Raw genomic sequence first — 15,588 nt, forward strand, 5'->3', positions numbered from 1 at the left:
TAATTCCTTCGCAAAGTCTGAAAAAGCTTTATGACCCCTAAGACTCCTCGCTGTCCTTCAGATCTTCTGTTAAAGGGTCATGCTCAGTAATCAGAGTCGTTTGAATAGACAGTTCCACCATTTCAATCAAGCCACTCCTCCAGCACAGAGTGGGAGAACTACAAATGGGTAGGTCCTTAACCAATTTGCCAACCTACAAGGGCCCAGTAGGTTCTATAAGAGTCCAGAGAGTAAAGATGATAATACTGTCTGTGGAATTCTGAGCGTGAAGCAGGCAAAAATAAAGTGGGTTGGCTAGCCAAGATATCCTACAAGGATTTGAAATTAACTGTGATAGTTAGTTTTAATGTCAGCCTTTCATCATCTAGAATCATCTGGAAAGAGGGTCTCAATGAGGGATTTTCTGGACCAGGTTGGTCTGTGAGTGTGTCTGGGGTAGGTTGTCTTGATTACCTTAATGGATGTGGAGAAACCCAACCCCCTAGGAATAGCACCGTACCACCTGGTTTGGATTCTGGATTTTGGAGAAGGTAAGATGAGCAGTAGGCACTCAGACATTTTGTGTCTGCTCTTGACTGTGGCTATGACCATCTGTTTCAAATTCCTGCCTCGACTTCTTCCCTGCAATGATAAACTGTAGACTGGAATTGTAAGTTAAACAATCCTTTTTTTTCTGCTAAAGCTTCTTTTGTGTAGGATTTTTTTTTATCATGGCAACAGAAATGAAATTAAAACATTAGCATGAGCTCATCTTGCCTGCCAGAAGGATACTATCATTTCTGCATCCTAAGCTGAAGCTGAGTTTCATGTCCTCTGCTGCCTGCCCAGTTGCTCCTTTGTGTTGGTCCCTTAGGGTCACAGGGTAGAGACAGACACATCCTTGAACTCAGCACTCCTTTGAAATTCTGATCCATGACCTTTCACTGAATGTTCACCACTAGACAGGAGTGGACGGTGATTCGTGACAAAACAGTATGACCACAACCTGTTCAGTAGGCAAACAAACCATTTCATTATTCGCTTGGGCATCTGCTGTTTGACTCCTGAAAGAGAATCATAATTTCATAACAGCCTGTGTTATAAAAATAAAATAGGACACAAAGAAGAGCAGTTGTGACTTGTCTTCTTGAGTGTGCTGCCCGCATTGAGCCTCAGGGTCATTGATTTACAGTTTGTATCTCTGAAACTTGAATAATAGTGGTACCAATATCAGGTGTGTGAGGATCAGGCACGCACTGAATGAAAAAAAAATAGTGAAAACAGTGCCTGGCATGCATTCCCATAAACATAAGCTGTTCTTAATGTAATTACTAACGGAAAACTATTCAGTCCCTATGTTGACATTAAAAGTATTAATTCTAGTAATAGAAATGTGTAAAATTATAGTTGAATAAAACTATACTTCATAGGGTGGAGTCAGTCCTATGAGAATAATAGCTGAAGACTTCCATGATAAGGCTTTGACCCTGCTACTTATTTAAGACACACAATTTTTATTTCTCATCTGCTTTCCAAAATGTAATAGTTAGTGTTCACACTGGCTGTTTTCTCACTGAGCAATTAAGGATGGGCTGGAGAGTTGGAAAGTGTAAGCACGAGAACTAGAGTTCAAATCCCCAGCTCCCAGATGAATTCCTGGTGGACATGGAGAACCCAGAAGAGTGTGCTAATTTTAGCACTCTAAAGGGAGAAAACAGATCCCCAGGACACGCTGGATCCTTCATTTCTGTGTTCAGTCGAGAGACCATGCCTTAAAAACCAAGATGGGGAAGGATTAAGAAAAACTCCTAATGTCAGTCTCTACATATGTGTGCATCCATGTACATGTGAAAACATATGCACATACGTGCACTTACGCACATGCACGCAGGCACACACACACACACACACACACACAGAGAGACACTTGTTAAAAAGAAGAGGATGAACTTCTTCTATGGAGGCTGTTTCTTTCTTTGGTTGACTTTTGTGATTTAATGTTGGACCCCTCACTTCACAAGCGCTCTTGATTCTCATCAGTTAGAGGCACAGGAAAGAACTGGGCTGGTCTCTTGGCTCCACCAGCAGGGAACAGACACGGGGGTCTCAGGCAGATAAAGTATTTCATGTTGTTTTTCTCAGTCTTGCTGTTTCCTATGCATGTCCTAGTCACTTGTGTTTCATCCTTTCTGCACATATGTCCTTTCTGTAACTCTCAAAAGGTCTTCCTCAAAAGTCTAAAGCCACAGGTGCACAAAAACATGGATATATGTCAGTGGGGATAGTGTCATTGGAGTCCACTAATACTTGATTGATGAAAGAGTGCCTGCCATATGACAATTCAGACAGGGTCACAAAAAATCGCCCAGTCAGACTTTCCCATCTCAAGTCAAACTTCCCCCAAACTAAAGAGAATTGTCATCCTTTAGTCCCAGACAAAGGATATTTTCAGTGGTTCCCCAGAAGCTGGGACAAATTGACAAAGCGTGACATTTTAATGCTAGACTTTCTAGATAAAGACAGACACCTCAGCAAAACAGGGCAGTGTTTCATTTCGTTTTTCTTCAAGGCCTTGAGCTTCCCACATAAAAGCAACGTCATTTAAATGGCAGAATTCATCTGCTGTTTCCAGTTCCAAAATACAGTGAGATACTGGTGAAGAGATACATTGTTGCTGGCTTAAACCTCCCAGATCCCTCACTTGTCTATGTTATCTACTGTTTCTTAAGGTTAACACTATCTTAGAGAAAAAAGGAGGTGTCTGGAAAGGCAATTCTATAGCCAAGCTCCTAGTCCAAGGTCAGAAAAAAATATCATCTGCAAGACTGTGTTTGGGACACCCAGTTTCTGCCATTAAATGCTTCTTATGTATATGATAATAATACAAAGAAATATAACAAATTCTGCAGTTGAGCAATGTTCTGATCTCTGCTTGAGCCTCTACTGAGCTCAACAAAGTCCACTATGTGAGGAACTCTCTGTGGATTCCTCCTGAAAGTACACTGATATAGATCTTCTGTATATTGAAAGGTTTTTCCCCAACCTTTAGAAGACAATAGCAACATGAGTGATATTTTTCTCTTTGAAGTATACAAGAATATTAATGCACCTGCCACTGTGGTTGATTTATTGTTTAGTTTAATTTTGTTGTTTCCTGTGTTATGAAATGAGAGTTCATGCTTCAATCTTCAGAGCTCATCTATTTCTAACATAGAGTTACTGTGAGAAGCAGCACTGGGGACCTAAATTTGCTCTAGAAATGACAGAGCATGGGAGGCCTTCGGGTAGGTAAGGGGCTGAGCTCAGGGAAATTCTGCCAAGTCCCTTGGAATCCACAGGTTCTTGACCTGAGGAGCAGCACTCACTTTACGGCTTGGAGTTTGTTCCACCAAAATTACGTTTTAAAAAATTGAGGATTGCCACTGTTTACAGTTCCATCTTTGTAGGCTTGGGCTCTTTATGTCACAGGGACTGGCCACAATATAAAACATGGCAATTGTGATGTAATTCAAACTCATGGCCACAGTCTCCTAATACCGTTACCTGCAGAGGTACAAACACATTCACCATCTTCCCTGCTTTGACTAAAGTTAACTGCATTCAGATTTGTACTTTGGATCGCCCGAAGAGGTTCATGGGCTGAGGACATGACTCAATGGATAAAGATCCTTTGGTACAAGTGGAAAGACCTGAGTTTGGATCCCTAGCACCTACTGCTGGCTGTGGTAGTTTATGTCTGTGGCCCCAGTTCCCCTGGAAGAAGATGGGAAGTGGGGATTAAAAAGTCCCTGGCAGCTGTGGGCAGCTGGTCTGGAATGTGCAGGGGTGAACAAGAGACCCTGTTTCAGAGAGATGGAAGGGAGAGAAGTTCAGTACCAAGGTTAGCATCTGACCTCTGTGCTTCAAAATGCCAATCTGAAAGTGCTTCCCTCTTTAAAATGAGCTCCCCCCCCCTTGAATTGTTAGATAATGGAGACTATGATTCAAACTAAAATGACGGGCTAGAAATGCCCACTTTTCATGACTAATACCTGGGATATCATGAATATGGCCCCATCTAATTCCTAATCCCAACTCAGCTGATTGTCCAGCCCTGCCCGGTGAATGCTCCTGGTTGTCTCCACAGTCGGCCTTAGACTAGATGGGGAAGGGACACAGGGGCAGTCACAGGAGGTAAGGACCTCCTCCTTGGCCCTGCCTCAGCTCCCCTTCCTTTCCTTCTGCTTTGATGAACAGCAGAATGAGTGGAGCTGCAGCAGTCATCATGACACCATGAGGCAAAGACCTAAACTGTCTGAATGACATGGACTTTAACATACTAGAACAAACAAGCATGCATTGATAGCTGCCTACCTATTTGTAGCATTTCTGATTTACAGTGTTCGGAATTATACATGAAAAAGGGGGGGGGAGAGTTGTATGTTTGTTAGCATATAATGCTCCATATTCAATATCTACTAAATACTTGTTATATGATTGTCAAATATTAGAGAATAAAAATACTAATCAATTAATAAAAGGAGGGTTCTGTGTGGTGTAGTGACAGTTATGCCCTATGTTACTGTTGCAAAGACTCTTTAATGTCAGAGGCACCAAATCATCAGTTCAGTAAGTAGCATCACAGGATATGATTAGAATTGGTAATTCCTAATATGAGAGTGCCAAGGAAGGGGGAATGCAATGATAGAGAAGTGAGCGAGAAACAACAGAAAACAGGACCATGTCAAAACTTTTTCTATCTACTATTTAAGGAGAACACAAAATGTTGGCTTTCGTGCTCCAGAATCCAGGACAAAAGGAGTGTGTGACAAATTCTATTGTACCATCAATGGTGTTCATAACACAACATTTACTTAGCAGAGGGGAAACCACTGTGGATGAGGAAATGATAGAGACATTTCCACCATAGTCAAATGTGCTCACTGCAGGGTGTTGTGAACAAAATCTTCAACTCTTCATAATTACATTTTTTTTTTTTTTGGTTTCTCAAGACAGGATTTCTCTGTGTAGTTTTGGTGTCTGTCCTGGATCTCACTCTGTAGACCAGGCTGGCCCTGAACTCACTGAAATCTGCCTGGCTCTGCCTCCTGAGTGCTGGGATTAAAGGCGTACTACACCACCACCACCACCCAGCCATAATTACATTTTTTACATGTCTTTTCTTGGCCTTGGTGTTAATGGTGCCAAATTTCTCACAAATAAAAAACTTTCTAAGTCACCAATAAGATGCAATAAAGTTCATGCTTTTCTTTTCTTTCTTTTATAATTCCATTTCAACCCTGACTACAATCAACAGAATTTAAACAAGTGAAATGGGAGAATATGTCAGAAAGTATTTGAATTTCTCAAACAAGGCTTTGGTAGTTACTAAGAAACATGGTCATACCAGGCTTGAGTTTGAGGCCAGCCTGGGCAACACAAAACTATGGCTCAAAAACAATAACAAAACCGTGTACTTACCAAGGAATTGGGGGGGGGGAGGACTTTTCTGAAAGATAGGGTGGCATGTACTCATCATTCAAATCTTGCGCCTAGAGATAAGAGCTGTGTAGACCATGAAAGGCTACATCATCCTTGGAAGCTACAATGGGTAATATTGTCAAGTTTACAGGATCTAGGACCATCTAGAAGACTAACCTCTGAACATGTTTGTGAATAGTTTCTAGACTTGGTGGGAAGAACCACTCTAAATTTATGTCATACCATTGCATGGGCATGGGTCCACAGCTAAGTAAAACTGAGAACATAAGTTAATCAAGAGCATTCATTGCCCTCTGCTTCCAGACTGTGAGTGCATGTGACATCAGCTGTCATGCTCCTGCCATTGTGCCTTCCCTGTCATGAGGGGCCATGTCCCCTAGCATGGTAAGCTGTAAGAAAGCCACTCTTGACTTAAGTTGCTTTGGTCAAGTGTCTCATCACAATGATGAGCAGAGGAATACAGGGACATGATGGTGGCAATGGTACCTTGCTCTCCCATCATTACTGGCAGAGAGCAAGTCTAGTTTGCTGGTTGGTCAGTCCTTGTTGCCCAAGGTGGAACAACTTCTACTCAAGGCTGACCCTTGGAATGAGGATGGAAACAGCTCTGTATCATCAGGCTAATGTGTGTGATCTGGAGGCTGTAGTGAATGATGATACTTCGACAAACATGCTGTGTCTTTAAATGGTGCTTTAATGTTCCCTCACTCCTCTCCGCTCATCATTGTAGATTTTTCCGATGTCTGTTCCAGGTGCCCAGTCATTCTTTCACCTGCTAGAAAAATCAAATCAAGAAGCAGCATACCCATCACGAGGAAATATGTCTGCAATGTCACTTGTGGTCTCTTCTCAAAAATGCTTCCCCCCGCCCTTCTGTTACCCTCCCTTAACCCCACCCAAGTCTCAACTTTCTCCTCTCTGGCACATTAGTACATGTGGAAAAGCGAAATTAAGCTTATATTACTGCTAAAAGAAATAACTAACGTGCAAAGCACTTATTAAGTATCAAAATCTATGCTCAGTGCATATTATATATGCATATTATACCATTTAACTAATGTAATAATTTTTTTAAAAAAATAACATTTTATTCTGATTTTACTAAGGAGGCAACCTGTGTCACATCAAACTAAACACTAGAGTCAGAATCCGGGCCCCAATTGTGTGATATTTTTAACTAGTTTGCTCCTTTGAGAAGTAGAGCTGACTGACAGTCATACAATTGCTCTAAATTGTTATTGAAAAGATAGCCATAAATAATTTCTCTTGCTATCTCTAGAACCCTAGCCTTCTTTCTCTCCCTCCCCACCCCTACTCTCAGGGCACAATCAAAGGGGCATTTAAAGAATCAAATTGGACAATTCTGAACAGTGGATCAGGAGATAGAATTGAGTTGTTTTGTTTTTCTGAAATGAGGCATAGTGATAAAGCAATCACACAGGTTAGATGACTCTGGATGGGCTCACAGTCTTCAAAGGGAAGAAGCAGGCATCAGAAATAGACTGTGTCTCCTCGGGATGTTAGAATCTACACCAAGAGAGCCCTACCAACATGACTACCTAAGCATGAGCTGGAAAAGGAGATACTAATAGACATGTTAACATGGAGGAGTGAAAACCCAAAGGCCTCAGCCATACACACACTGACAGAAAACTACAGAACACTGAGAGAAGGAGAAACAGTCTTCCCCAGGGAAGAGGACACTCATGGGTTATCCAATACGCAACGGTCAACCTTGAAAATATTCACATCTAAATAACATACAGACTGAGCAATTTCCATTTATATATTTAGAAATACAAAGAAATAAGCATATGCAAATCTTTGAAAATAGAGAAAAGAAAAGAAAATACAATTGTGCTGGAACTTTCTTCCGAAGTGGAATCATGGTGCTTTGGTTGAGGCTTCCTGGTCTTACACAAGTGAGAAGAGCAGAGGCAGAAGGTCAGAGGTGAATCACGGTCCACCAGCCTAGGCATGAATTAAAGGCAGACCTTGTTCCCCCTGTTTGTACAGAAGCAGCAGACATCTGCTCTCTTAGCATTCTGAAGTTATGGTGAGTGTCTCTTTGAAACTTTAATGGGCACCACTGTAGAGTTCTTGCTTACCATCTGCAAAACCCTGGGCTCTGTCCCTCTACAAAAGTAAAATTATAAACAGAAGAAGAAATAAAAGAATTGAAAAATTACTGTATGCTGGAAATAAAGGATAATGAAGAGTACTTTTATTTTTTTAATTTTTTAAACGTAATTTTTTTATTGATTCTTTGGAAATTTCACATCATGAACTCCAATCCTAATTTTTCCGTAATCTTGCTGTATCCACCCTTTACCCTCACAGCATCCCCCTCCAAAAGAAAATTTTAAAAATTAAAATATTAATTAACCCCCCCCCAAAAAAGAAAACACTTCCTCTCTGTCTTTGCCCCTTCTCTATCACCATGTCATTCGTCTTAGTGGCATTGGGAGCCACCCTGTGTCACGCAGCAGACTCTTTTGTTTCAACAGCTTTACTTGCAAATTGTTCATTGCAGTGAATCACTGGACTAGTTCAAGGCCTCTGGCTTCTGGTACAACATTAATACTCACCAAAACTCTCCTTGGGGATGCTGCTGTTGCCCCAGTCATGGAGATCCTGTAGCTATGGTTCCACAGGACCCATCCTTTGATGCCCTCCAGCAGGTCACAGATGGGGTAAATGTTGGGGTGGGCAAATTCAAAACACTGGATGTGGGCTTGGGTGGTAGCTGAGTTGGTGGTAGCCCCAGGCCCCCTCTGGGACTGCTCCCCTCAGGGGTGGGGCCAGATCTCCTCCGCCCATGTCATTGGTAAGGGGTGGGGCCAGGTCTCCCAAGTAGGGGTACAGGAAAAACTCTCCCAGAGCTGGCCAGGGGCTGGGCCAGTGAGGCGCTAGATAGGTCTGTGGGTGTCTCCCACCCAACCTGGCCTGATTACTTTTATTTTTATTTACTATTTCCCCATCCATTATACAGGTTAGAAATGTGATATTTCTTCATTCCTTTGGGTTATATTTAAGGTTTTCAGCCACATACTATGTAAATACAAAAGGTCTAATTATGAAGGCTGTAGATAGATCGTAAAGGGGGGCTTAATACCTTCCTTAGGTTCATTTTTGTTTGTTTTTGGGTTTGTTGGGGCAGGTGTTGATTTTTGTTTTGTTTTTTTTATATATATTTTTAGTTTTGTTGTTGTTCTGATGTTAAATTCATTCATTATTCTGCTTACTGGACAAGCATTTAAAACTATTTGTGACTTGAAGCGTCATTTTTAAGTGCTAAAGAGGTATCTCAGTCTGTGAAATGTTTCCCAGACAACCATGAGGGCTCGGAGTTGGAGCCCCAGAATCCATGTAAAAAGGGGTTGTGTCAGTGTGCTTGTGTAAGTTCAGAGCTAGAGAGGCAGAGGCAGGTGGACCCTGGAGGCTTCCAGGCAGGCTAGCTGGGTTTTACTGAATCAGTGAGCTGTAGGTTCAGTAAGTCAGCCCTGTCTCAAAACCTAAGTGGTGGAGTGATCCTGACGTTAACCTATGGCCTCCCAATGCGTGTACACACTCAAGTGTACATACATGAACATATACACAAAAACACACATGTACACACTGTCTTACACATCCGTAATTTTTTAAAAATCTGAAAATTCCCTGAATGAAAGAAATTAATAGTCTGTACATGCTCTTTTATGTGGTCAAACTGGCAATTTCCCCCTTCTGTTAGAACCTCAGCATAGAGGAAGAAAAGCATGAAAATCTTGAGCCCAAAGGTCAAGTCGTTTGTCTAGGGAGCTTTCCAAAAAGGCGCCCATAGAAAGGGCAGAATGAAAATGCTTCCCCAAACACTTAATTCAATATAATTTAGACAACAACTGCTGAGACTTCCTAGGTACCTATAGTTGTGAAATCCTCTCTAAAGGATGGACAGTAAAGGAGGCCTGGTGCTCTGTGTGTGTGTGGCGGGGAGAGGAAGATGCATTCAGACATAGACACTCTCCAAAGCAGAACTCATGGAATAACATTACCTGCATTGACCAAGTGGATGATAGAGGAAACTTGAAATATGGGAAGCATGAAGCTGGCCTTTGAGAACTGATTAAAGGGAGAGAGTCTAGACCTAGAGAAGTTGATGAGCAGAGAAATGGGATGAGAAAGAAAGAAGGAAAGGAAGGAAGGAAGGAAGGAGGGAGGAAGGAAAGAAAGAAAGAAAGAAAGAAAGAAAGAAAGAAAGAAAGAAGGAAGGAAGGAAGGAAGGAAGGAAGGAAGGAAGGAAGGAAGGAAGAAAGAAAGAAAGAAAGAAAGAAAGAAAGAAAGAAAGAAAGAAAGAAAGAAAGAAAGAAAGAAAGAAAGAAAGAAAGAAAGAAAGAAAGAAAGAAAGAGAGACGGGGAAAGAAGAAGGGAGGGAGGGCAAGCAGGCAAGTTTTGGCAAGTTTTGGTACCCAGGACATAGTTCAGAATTACAAAGTACAGGCCTGGCACCTGCTGGAAGGCTCAGGTAGTTCACTTTATAGAGACGATCAGATGACTAAAATGCTGCATTTTGACATAGGAAGCAAGTAGAGTTGAGACTGATCCTGTTTGTCGTGCTGTTTGTTAGCAGTTAATACCCGGAATAGGAAGGCTTTTAGAACTTTGTCCCACCCACTGTTACCCTCCCTTACCTAATTCCATCCATCCCTGTTCATATCAATAATTATAAGCAAGGTTCACACAGCTGAAATCACCTCCCAGGCCTGCCTCCCTGCTAGTCTCTACGCTCACCAAAACCCAGAACTTTAATTTTCATTTCTCTGATGGCTAAGGATGTTGATTAGACAACATCATGTACACAAACACATGCATACAAATATACAAAATAGGAAGCCATGGGATCAGGGTTGTGACTTAAGAGGAGAAATTTGATGACAATTCATAGGATGGAGAGAAAGTGGAGATGTGGGGGTAGGGGAATTGGAGCGACTTTGCGTCTCTTATGAGGGGAACCAAGAAGATTCTGAACCAGATGTACCATTTGGACAAGATTTGGTGATATCTTCAATTCAGAGAAGGGGTTGGGAGAATAAAACCTGTTTTGAGTTTTCTTCTTATGTGGCTGGGAATGTAATTAAGATGTTGGTAGGGAACTGAGTCAAATGATCAGATACAGGAGGGACACAAAGAGAGGGAGATGAGATTCCTTTTCCAGTGTGATGCTCTCCAGTTCTCGGGCCATATTCATCTCCTGTTACCCTGTTTTTGCAAAGCCTGCTGATTCTACCTCCCACTTCCCAACTATCCCCCTTCTATTTTTATGTTGTGTGTATATTTAAGTATTTAAGTAAACAAATTTAAATGAATGCATTTAAATATGTATTTTGATCTACATGCTACATATGAGAGAAAACACATGACAGTTATCTTTCTGAGTCTTGCTTGCTTCTCCTAACATGATATGATTCAGTTTCACCCAAGGAAAGGGTGAATTTTAAAGAATAGGGATTTGTTTGGTTATTAGTCTTCTATGAATTTAATGATTTTGAACCTTAGTTTCCAAAGCTGAAGCAGGAATAGAAAGGACTTCAAAAATAGACCCATTATTCAAGTAGCTAACTGATGAGGGCTTTTAAAGATATGGTTTTGTATTTCATCTGGAGAGAGGTTTTAAACTTAAGTACAACGCAGTTTATATCATAGGTAAAGAAAAGAGTAAAGTAAATACAGAGTAAAGAGGCTACATGAGTTCAGCATTTTCTTTACCGTCATTATAGAATCAGTACAGAGCCAGCCAGGGCCAGGTGGCTCATTATAAAGACACTCGTAATGCAAGCCTGAAGACCTGAGTTCTATTCCCAGGTCCCTCTTAAAGGTGGAAAGAGAGAACTGACACCACAAAGTTGTTCTTTGACCTCCACACACATGGCATGTGTGCCCACCTATACACACATTGTATACACACACACACACACACACACACACACACACACACACACACATATAATAAAGTTTAATGCATTACTTTGCATTAAATAAATCCACACAGACACACTGGGGAAAATCCACTATTGTTTCAAATGCTGTTTTAATATTAGCGGTGGGGCAAGAATAGGTTTGTTCCTTTCCTTCTGGCCATGTCCTCCCTGCCAACCTTGTCTCTCATGTCTGAGAGTCTTCCAGATAGCGATATTGATGCTGGTGAATGCAATGACAGTCCCAGGGACATCATGGCTCTTCCCACCTACAAAAATCTGTGTTTCCAAGGCATTTTCAGATCATGGAATTTCAGCCATTTCCTTTGACTGAGAAGCTTCCCTCAAATATTGAGCATGTATAAGCAATGAATGTTTCATGCAAAAGTTGGTCTATATTGTAGTCTAGAGTATGCAACAGGTGCAAAGATATATTTTGCTATCTACCCATCACTGACAGGGCACTTTGAAATTGATGACAGTTGTATCTATTAGGTAAAATATTTTGTGCAATAACCTACTTTTCTAGAATCTGTTTTTCCATTTGTCCCTATCTCTTTCTAGTCTTTAACTTCATTCCTACCTCACTCTTAGCTATAAGCTTTAAAAACTAAAGATTAAATATTCCTAGTGACCAAATCAATTACCAAAGGACTTGCAGCTTCTAAGCCAGTTGCTCATCCAATTCCTACTTGATTTCTCCCATTCACTTACCCTGATTCTCTTCTGCAATTACTGGGAGCGGTGTGGTGTTCTGAAACTATTCCTCAGAGCTGCCACTGGTTTTAAAGTTTGAACAAGGGTCAGCCACAAGCCTGCAGTAATTTATGAGCTGTACGTTCCTGGTTCTTGGTGCATTTGATGAAAAGGTTGCACTGAGGACCGAAGTTGCTTGCTCTTTCCGGTTACTCGTTACTGTCTTCTGCAGAGACTAGCAAACAATTAGCCTGACCGAGACTCAGTCCCCACCCCACTTCCTTTACCTTTTCCTGTTAGGTTTTTCTAAGTGACCAGTCTAGCTCTGGAGTTTGGAAACTCTGGGATTCCTAAGCCTACCAAAACCCAGACTCAAGTCAACAGTCCAACACGGAGAGTGAAGGGGCTTATGAAGCCAACCACAGCTGAGGAGGTGCGGATAATTGCTACAAAAGAGAGAGCCAATTTTCTTCAGCAGCGTGCAGGCTGCCCATGCGCCATTAGATGGTACCCTAGATTCATGAGTGTGTGGGCAACACTAACTGGACTCAGTGGTTGAATAAAAAGAAGAGCAGAAGGAGAGGAGAAGTTGAGAGGAAGTGGTGAGGGGCAGCATCAGTAGTTGCAGGGAGAGGAGGGAGGGGTGAATATAATCTAAATACATTGTATTTATGCATGAAAATACCAAAGAATAAACAGTGGCAAGCAACTTAGGAGCTCCTATATTTTTTTTTAATTCATCGCTATGCCCTCTTACCCTAAAGTAAGATTCATATGTAACTCAGCCTGTTTACAAACAGTTCAAGCAGATCATATCAATATACTTCTGCAGACAAAACATTAAAGAAATACATTAAGATAAACTATATGTATTTAAGCATTAAGTGTCCAGATCTCACAATAAAATGAAATATTAAAGTGTTGATACCTGGTCACAGACACATTGTGGATGTGACAGCAACAAAAACACACTGATAGCCACGTGTTACTACAAATGTCTTCTACTGAGAACTCGCCAGTCCTAGGAGGCACTGTGATCAACAGTATGATTTTCCAGAATGGAGGACACAACTTTAAATTTTTCCACAGAGAGAAGTATGTATCCTATCCTCAAATCTCATGAAATATATCCCTGCATGTGCATTAAAATTTTATAGCAAAAGTACTTTATGTTTGGATTACAGTGTCAGATAATGGTAAGTAGTATTTCACTAATATGATGGGCCCACAAGTAATTAATATTTTGCAGAGCTAGGAAAAATTCATGTGAAAGGCTGATACTGAACTCTGAACTAGATGCTGAAGGAGGGTCCATGTTTCTTAAGAACTGCTCTGCTGGTAAAAAGCACTACTTTTCTTCAAGTTCAAGCAAAGGTTTTTCTGCTGTAGAGTAGTTTTATGCTTTTAAGTTGAAGGTTTATTTCACTTGTGTTATTTGTGCTCCTAATTTGGGAGGGACATGGCCTATTGTTATTTTCCTCTATGCATTAGACTATAAAAGTATTTGTTTGTTAAAAGAAAGGTAAGATGGTGGATCTTTTGGCCTTTACTTGTGTGCAGTATGAAAAAGGGGAAAAAGAACAGTCTGCAATAAAACAAATTCAAGCACTCAAATGAATAAATTGTCCCTTTGATCTATTGTTTAAAAAGAAAATGGAGCACAAATACATTTCCCATTGCCATTAAGTTTACTATTGCACTGGTACCATTTTATTCTCGATCATGCAAATATTTCTACAGATATTGGTGGCAAAATAAGCTGTAAATAGATGCCTATAATGTATAAAAGCACACTCCTATTAAATGGTATGTTACTTTATCCCAATTATTTAAACAAAGGGAGTGTGGATTTGTCTTCCTTGTACAAGCATCATCGAGTTCATTGCTGTTTTAGTTGATTACTGGAAGCAGAATTTCACGGATACAACTGACCTTTCCAGTAAAGTAATTTTTCCTAAGGGAGCCATGTGAAGAGCTGAGTGTGCTGTGTTCTGTCTGCTGCACCATCAACACACATTACTGATGCATTTGTGTTTCCTGTCAATCAAATTGTGACTAACAATGGCTCATTATGGCAAATTCCATTGACTCATGATGTTGAGCCTCTTTTCATGTCTATATTTTCCACTTATATTTTCTTTCTCTATATCTCTATTTTGATCTAATAAGTTATTTTTCTTTCAGGTCATTTTATTTTACTTTTCTTGAGTGTCTTATATTGAAAACCATTAAATTTCTATATAAGCAAATGTGTAAAGCTTGGCCTTCACATATTAGGATTTTTCTTATCCAAAGAAGACTTATAATACAATCAATGTGCTAATAGAGATGTGAACTTAGGTCTTAAACTACATGTATTTCAGTTTTGTTACATATAAATAGTGTCCAAATAAAACTAGCAACTATAACCTGGGAATAAGCATATGAATGAAATATCAAATTTAACTCCCCTGACATTCATACAAGATGCTCTTATTTTCTCCTACCTGCATATGATAAAATTCAAACACAGATAACCTATTAACTTACTTAGGGACCTAAAAGTCAGTGACAACACCAATGTGAACTAAAGCATAGAACTGTAGGGCCAGGATCTATTCCACTGTAAGTCTCAAGGACTCAGTAAAAAGTGTAGTGATTTATTTGGATAAAGGATCAATTTCTAAGTAATATTCTGAGGTCATGTGGTCTATATCCGAATCCACAGCAATTCAGAGAAATGTGAGCTCTGGGATCTGTATATAGAACAGTTGCTTCCAAACTTCTGAAGAAACTCCAGCCTCTTAAACAGCTTATTACAACACAGAACACTTATAATATGTTTTAGCAGGTCTCAGTTGGTGGCCAGGAACCTCCTATAACCATTGATGTATTTAGGAGACAGACTTGTTTTCTTTAGGACAAAAATAATCTCTGTATCTTTTGAATCTCTTTATTTTCATTTTTTTTTCCATTTGGAGTAATGTAGCTTTTGTTAAACAGCAAAGAACTACATATCCAGACCAAAAATGGATTAGTGATTTTACCTGTTCAGATCAGTTATGACTAATGTTAATGCAGATTTATTCTTTACTTTGAAATTTTCACTCTTGGTACTTTTTGCCTGGTGTGTGTGTGTGTGTGTGTGTGTGTGTGTGTGTGTGTGTGTCTACATGCATGTGGGTGCTTGCAGAGGCCAGAAGAGAGCATTGGATCTCCTAGAGCTGCAGGGCATTTGTGGGTTGCCCAATATGAGTGCTAGGAATTGAACTCTGGACATCTGCAAAAGCAGCAAGCACTCTAAACTGCTGAGTTATCTCTCCAGCCCTTGTTTCTTATCATCTTTTACATTAACCAATTTGAGCTGAGTGAGGGGTACACCTGAGTCCCAACTGCTTGAACATCTGAAGCAGGAGGACTCTTTGAACCTAAGAGTTTCTTAGCCAGCCTGGCAGCATGGTAAGACCCTATTTCAAAATTAGTACTACTAATAAATATA

The 15,588-nt window shown here is 40.4% G+C and overlaps 1 protein-coding gene across 4 annotated transcripts in view; it reads left to right on the plus strand.

The window, feature by feature from the left end:
- Dtna (dystrobrevin alpha) overlaps positions 1-15,588 on the plus strand; it is a 358,974-nt gene that overhangs the window by 41,788 nt on the left and 301,598 nt on the right. The window lies entirely within an intron of this gene.

The sequence above is a fragment of the Peromyscus leucopus genome, chromosome 19 (assembly GCF_004664715.2).
Source record: "Peromyscus leucopus breed LL Stock chromosome 19, UCI_PerLeu_2.1, whole genome shotgun sequence".
Taxonomy (NCBI): Eukaryota; Metazoa; Chordata; class Mammalia; order Rodentia; family Cricetidae; genus Peromyscus; species Peromyscus leucopus.